The sequence below is a fragment of the Xyrauchen texanus genome, chromosome 41, assembly GCF_025860055.1.
Source record: "Xyrauchen texanus isolate HMW12.3.18 chromosome 41, RBS_HiC_50CHRs, whole genome shotgun sequence".
Lineage (NCBI taxonomy): Eukaryota > Metazoa > Chordata > Actinopteri > Cypriniformes > Catostomidae > Xyrauchen > Xyrauchen texanus.
Genome location: NC_068316.1, coordinates 1,205,900 through 1,212,347, shown reverse-complemented (window position 1 = coordinate 1,212,347; position 6,448 = coordinate 1,205,900).

Here is a 6,448-nt window from a genome sequence, read left to right as displayed (position 1 = left end):
AAACATTTTTAAAACAATATCTCAGCTCTGTAGGCCCATACCAATGCAACTGAGTGTTGTTTAGACATTTGAAGCTACAAAAAGTACATAAAAGTTTAAAAGCAATCCAGACTCCAGTGGTTTAATCCATAGACTGTAAAAAAAAGATGGCCGACGCCCCTTCGCTCTTTTCCATTGGTGAGAACTGAAGCCGCCAGTGTCCCGATATGGCGCTGACATCTTGGGACTTGAGTCTGCGCAGTTGCGATTTCGGGACCAGACCTGCGCAGTAGTGAGCAGGAAATAAAGCCGCAAAATCAAGGCCCCGCCCTCACTCTCGCTGAATCAATCGCAAGCACACGCACCTTTTGACTTATGACGGTGTGAAATAATTAATTATAGAAATTTAGATATTAAATTTAAAGCTCCAATCTCCTCAGTCCTCCGAAGATCCCGAAAAAAGTCAGTTGGTGCTTCAGTGACTACTTCAGCTCAGAGAACCTGTCAATCACAGCTGTCAATCATGATGTCACAGCAGCGTTTTTATAGCATCAAATAACTAAAAACAAACTTATTTTGAAAACAATCACTTGAAATGACATCAACGTGATAGAAACGACAGTAAATGACAGAAACTATCTTTGGAAAAAAGATATGTGAAGTGTAATTTAATTGTTTAGTTGGTCTCACGTCCCGTTGAATAACATGGGGAGGCGGGGCTTATGACCTATACTAGGACCAGCCACCGGGGGGGCGATCGAGACGTTTTGGCTTCACTTTTGAGGGCTTGTGCGGCACACTTGGTTTAATCCATATCTTCAGAAGCGACATAATCGGTGTGGGTGAGACACAGATCAATATTTAAGTAAAGAAATAATTTGTTTCACTCTATATCTCCATTTTCACATCTTAGTGTGATAGTGTCACATATGATGCCTCTCAGATTTGAAAGTGAAAATGGAGATTTAGAGTAGGATTATCGATCTATCTCTCAACCACACCTTTCATATTACTTCTAAAGACATGGATTTAACCACTGGATGATTACTTTTATGCTGCCTTTATGTGCTTTATGGAGCTTCAAGGTTCTGCTACAACATTCACTAGCACTGTATGAACCTACAGAAAGAAAGAAAAGCCACTATCTCGTTACTACAGTAAAATGTGTACTACTAACTTGATCTTGTACAGTATATTCATACTCGATGTATGATGTCAGTGTTATTGTGCTTTTCAGATTCACCTCACCTACACTATTTCATTTCACACAGTCATTACATTGTTCCTTGTCTTAACATGCCTTTGGTGTGTGCAATGTGTGATTTCTACACTTCTGATTAATTTAACGTTGTGACATTCTCAGCCACAGGTTTCCTCATGCCCCCTCTGTTAATCTCCTTACAGAGATAGCAAGCCAGCTATATTACAATGACAAAGAAGACTATATTACTCAACTGAACAAGTTTATTTCACAGCACACACAGTTCCCCTCTGGCTAAACAGTATGAATATAATGCCAATATTAGTTATATATGTGAATAAATGCAAATGTTGAAAACTGTAAGATTAATTGTGTCTATGAAGTCCATCCTCATTTGTCTGCAGAAGTGCACGTAGATGTCGTGTCCTTTTATTTGGTTGATTAAGGGCTTGAGGTAGTTTAATTTATCATCTATGTAATCTATTATAAGAGAGTTTATTCCATCCTATGAGCAAGATGATGCTTGGGGAGGTCAGCAAGGTGTGAACAAACAAACTAAACCATTCTAATCATGAACTGTGGGGACTGAGAGGAGGCAAAGGTCGTTTCAGTTTGTCCAGGGTGCCCTGTCTTAAAGGGACAGTTCACCCAAAAATGACAATTCAGTCATTATTTACTCACCCCCGTGTTGTTATAAGTCTATATGACTTTCTTTATTTTTCTGAACACAAAGGGAGAAATTGTGTAAATAAAGAAAGTCATATAGACTTATAACAACACAGGGGTGAGTAAATAATGACTGAATTGTCATTTTTGGGTGAACTGTCCCTTTAATAAACCATTATCTAAAATCTGCATATTGGTTGAAGTTTTGTGTGTCCTCAACATCCTTATCTACTTCAGTATCATTCTACTTTAAAATATATGAAAATATTTAAACTTCGATTTATTTGAAATCCACGACCTTACCTGAGGGCGTAAAGGACATGTGCGTGCTACTTTTCCTCAGGAAAGTGTGAATACTCGCAGTTTGTCTGGATTTCATTTTTGGCTTTCATTTAACAGTCTGCGGGAGGACACATCTTCGGATCAGCCTCCAATAGGCATGACTGCCAAAGGACTTCTGGTCAGATTGCTGCTTTATTCAGCCTGCAAGCCACCCATGCCCGCTGGCCTTTACGTTTCACGGCTGCCTGCCTTTCTTCATTGCCACTTTTTCCTGCATCTTGGGCTAACCTGCTGGCACATTAGATTTGGATTCAGAGTTTTTCCACGGCATGGCTCAGTCTAATCTCACGACGCCTGTGAGCCCCGGGAACAGTTGCATGCATGTCTCGGCTCTAGCCATTCGGGCGTTAAACATTTAATCGTTTCTGTCAGTCTACCAGGCTGAGCTTATGGAGGACATGGATACAAATTTGGAGAAAGGCTCTCCTTTGCCCATGCTCTGGAAGGAAATTGTTATAGGCTTAAGTCATACTATGACAGGGGTGCCATCACAGGGGTGTCAAAGTAGTATTGCCAAATTTTAATGGCAAGGGGTATAATGCTAAAATAAGTGGGCTACCTGCAAAAAAGGTTGTGTGTTCATTTACTGTATTTTTACTGTAAATGTCTTAGTTTGCAAATACATGCTATCAGAGGCGCTGCAGGATTTCATCTGGGGTTGTTCATACAATGAAAGTGAATACTGAAATTAACATCTCCCTTAGGTGCATCATGAATACGAAATGATGATAGAGAATGATAGGTTCTCTGTTCAGTAACCCAAGTTCTCTGAAACATTGAGTGGAGAGATCCTCCGAGCTTGTCCCGCTTGCTGCATGAGATTGAGAAGCGATTGAGTTGACTGGCATTGGACATGGTTTCCTATCCGTCAAGTCTGGGTGCAATTGGACGCTTCTGTATAGGCTGGTACAAGTGTCTCTCCCATAGGTGGATCTCTCCTCTCCATGTTAAAAGAAAACAGAGTCACAGAATAGGTTACCTTTCGGTTTCATGAAACTTGAAAATTTTTATTTCAATTGTTTTGCTATTTTCTTGGTGCAGTCATCCAAATGCATCTAGGCTAATCTTTGGTGCTCATAGAACATACTGTATATCTCTATGTTAGACATGGAGGTGCGATCACACAGGAGACGGGTAACTACAGTCCGGAGTAATAGGAGTGTTGAAAGGTTGGGGCACTTCGACAAGCTTTTCCAATAAGGCTGAGAGCTCTGTCGGTTAAACTAACAGGCGGACATTTTTTGCATAGACTGATTGATTTTCACAGATAACTTGCCAATCGTGAGCTTCGATGTTGTTCATAGATGGCGCATGCTTCTGTTGAAGACATCAGTCCACATTATTTCAACTGCTGAGTTCCTGGTGAACACATGCACTAGCCGGTTGTCCAGAAGAATAATATCCACCAATCAAAGAACCGCAGCCAATAAAGCCACCAAACAAGCTAGGAAGCAACCGCCCACTCCCATCACACACTGTAAATGATGCAGTAGAGTCTGTCTCCCTTCACCCTAAAACTAATTATATATTTGTATGTTTAACAATTTTTTGCAATAAATGTAAACTATATTCTGTATATACTTATAATCAACAGCATATAATCAGTAGTTATATACATTTCCATCGATTTATATTCTATTACATCATTTGCGATGCTTCATGGGATTTTACTTTGTGCACTCGTTAAAGACGGTAAGTCAGTCCGGAATCCAGACGGCTGATAAAGTGGGCGGGAGATGTCCAGGTTGTAGTCCAAAAAAATGGAAGAGAATTCACCATGTGTTCCCTCTGGATTTTCACATGGGTTTTTAAAATGTTTTTTTTTTCTTTTTTCTTTTATTTTATCCCTTCTGCTCCCAATTTGGAATGCCCAATTCCCACTACTTAGTAGGTCATCATGGTGTCCCGGTTAATCACCTCAATCTGGGTGGTGGAAGACAAGTGTCGGTTGCGTCCGCTTCTGATACCGTCAATCCGCACATCTGATCACGTGACTCGTTGTGCATGACACCGCGGAGACTCACAGCATGTGGAGGCTCATGCTGCTCTCCACGATCCACACACAACTCACCACACGCCCCATTGAGAGAACCACTAATCACCACCACGAGGAGGTTACCCCATGTGACTCTACCTTCCTTAGCAACTGGGCCAATTTGGTTGCTAAGGAGACTCACAGCATGTGGAGGCTCATGCTACTCGCCACAATCCACACACAACTCACCACACGCCCCATTGAGAGCGAAAACCACTAATCACCACCACGAGGAGGTTACCCCATGTGACTCTACCCTCCTTAGCAACCGGGCCAATTTGGTTGCTAAGGAGACTCACAGCATGTGGAGGCTCATGCTACTCGCCACGATCCACACACAACTCACCACACGCCCCATTGAGAGCAAGAACCACTAATCACCACCACGAGGAGGTTACCCCATGTGACTCCACCCTCCCTAGCAACCGGACCAATTTGGTTGCTAAGGAGACCTGACTGGAGTCACTCAGCACTCCCTCAATTTAAACTCACGACTCCAGGTGTGATAGTCAGCGTAAATACTCGCTGAACTACCCAAAATATCCATTTATCTTCAAGTTGTTTTCCACAGACCTTATTTTACTTGGAATGGAAGAGGAAGAGAGGGGACGTAAGAGTAGATACTTTAAATCTTTTAATAGCAATTGCTGGAATGGAACAAATGCCGGAGTGGAACAAACAATAAATCTTAACATCATAAACAACACTTCAAAGGAATGTACAAAACAGGATGGTATTTAGTGGAGCTGGGGGATCTGAGGGACTGAGGAATGAGGTGGAGCCGTAGGGAAGGAGATCCCCGGTGAAGCTGGAGGCTCAGAGTGACTAAGCATAGCTGGAGGATTGGAGAGCCGAGGAGGAACCAGGTGACCGACTGACCAAGGCGGAGCTGGAGGGACCCCGGAGAACTGATTGGCTGAAGGACCACGGTGGAGCCAAAGGGACATAGAGCCAAGGTGGGACAGAGGGAATGAAGGGCGAAGGCGGAGTCCAGGGCTCGGAGGTTCTAGGTGGAGTCGGAGGGTTTGAGGTTCCCCTTGACCATGTTTTCACAGAAAACGAAGGTCGAGACGGTGACGTGGGAGGAGCTGGCTGACCAGGAGGAGGAGGAATTGTCCTGAGTGGAGCCAGTGGAGGAGGAAGGACCAGGGTACTGGGTGGAACTAGTGTGTCCATGATGTTGGGTAGAGCCAGCGGAGGAGGAGTACACTGGGTGGGAATGGAATCTAGGTCTATTAGCTCCACAAGAGCTGGCTCTGGGACAGATGAGGTTACTAGCACTGGCTCTGGGACAATTGGGGCTACAGGCTCTGGTTCTGGGAGGGTCGAGGCTACAGGCACTGGCTCGTTGACCGTGGCAGGCATTGAGGGAGGAGCCACGGTCAGAGTAGGGAGAAGAGGATCCTCTGATTCAAGAGTGTCCGTGGTTAACCTCACATCCCTCCACGTGTAGTCTCCCATCTCAGGCAATTCCCTCCACCGATAATATGTTAAACCTATCCAGTATATTGAATTGAGATGGGAGTCCGGCAATGGCGCTGAAGTAAAGGGAGTATTCCCTAATGGGTTAATCTACCCTGCTCAGTAGAGTGAACATTGTTGTTATATACAAGCGATTGTTATTAAAATATATTTACATATATATTACATATAAAAGATAATTATTACAATGTTTCATAGTTTGTGTATTTTTCCTAAAAATAAAAAAAATGAAAAAGATTTCATTAACAGCAAAGGCACAACTTGGAAATATGCACAAAAAAAATACATTACATTCTGTGAAATCAAGTCTTAACATTTTGTCAAATTTGTGTTGTAACTGCATCTTTGGTTGTATTAAATGGAAACATGAAGAATATGTGTTTCTGCCGTGTGTGACTTTAGCAGACCGTTTACAAGCAGGTTGCAATTAATGTGTGGAATTTGTGCAAAACAGAAATGTACAGTAGTTATTGTTATAATCATTATAGTATATGCAGTAATGTTATTCCAATAATAAATGCATAAAATGTGGATTAATGTGTTTAAATGTGTACTCCTTATTGTGCTTTTCAGATTCACCTCACCTACACTATTTCATTTCACATAGTTGTTGAATTTTTCCTTGTCTTAACATGCCTTTGTGTGATTTCTACACTTTAACGTCAATTTAACGTTTAGACATTCTCAGCCACAGGTTTCCTCATGCCCCCTCTGTTATTCTCCTTACAGAGATAGCAAGCCAC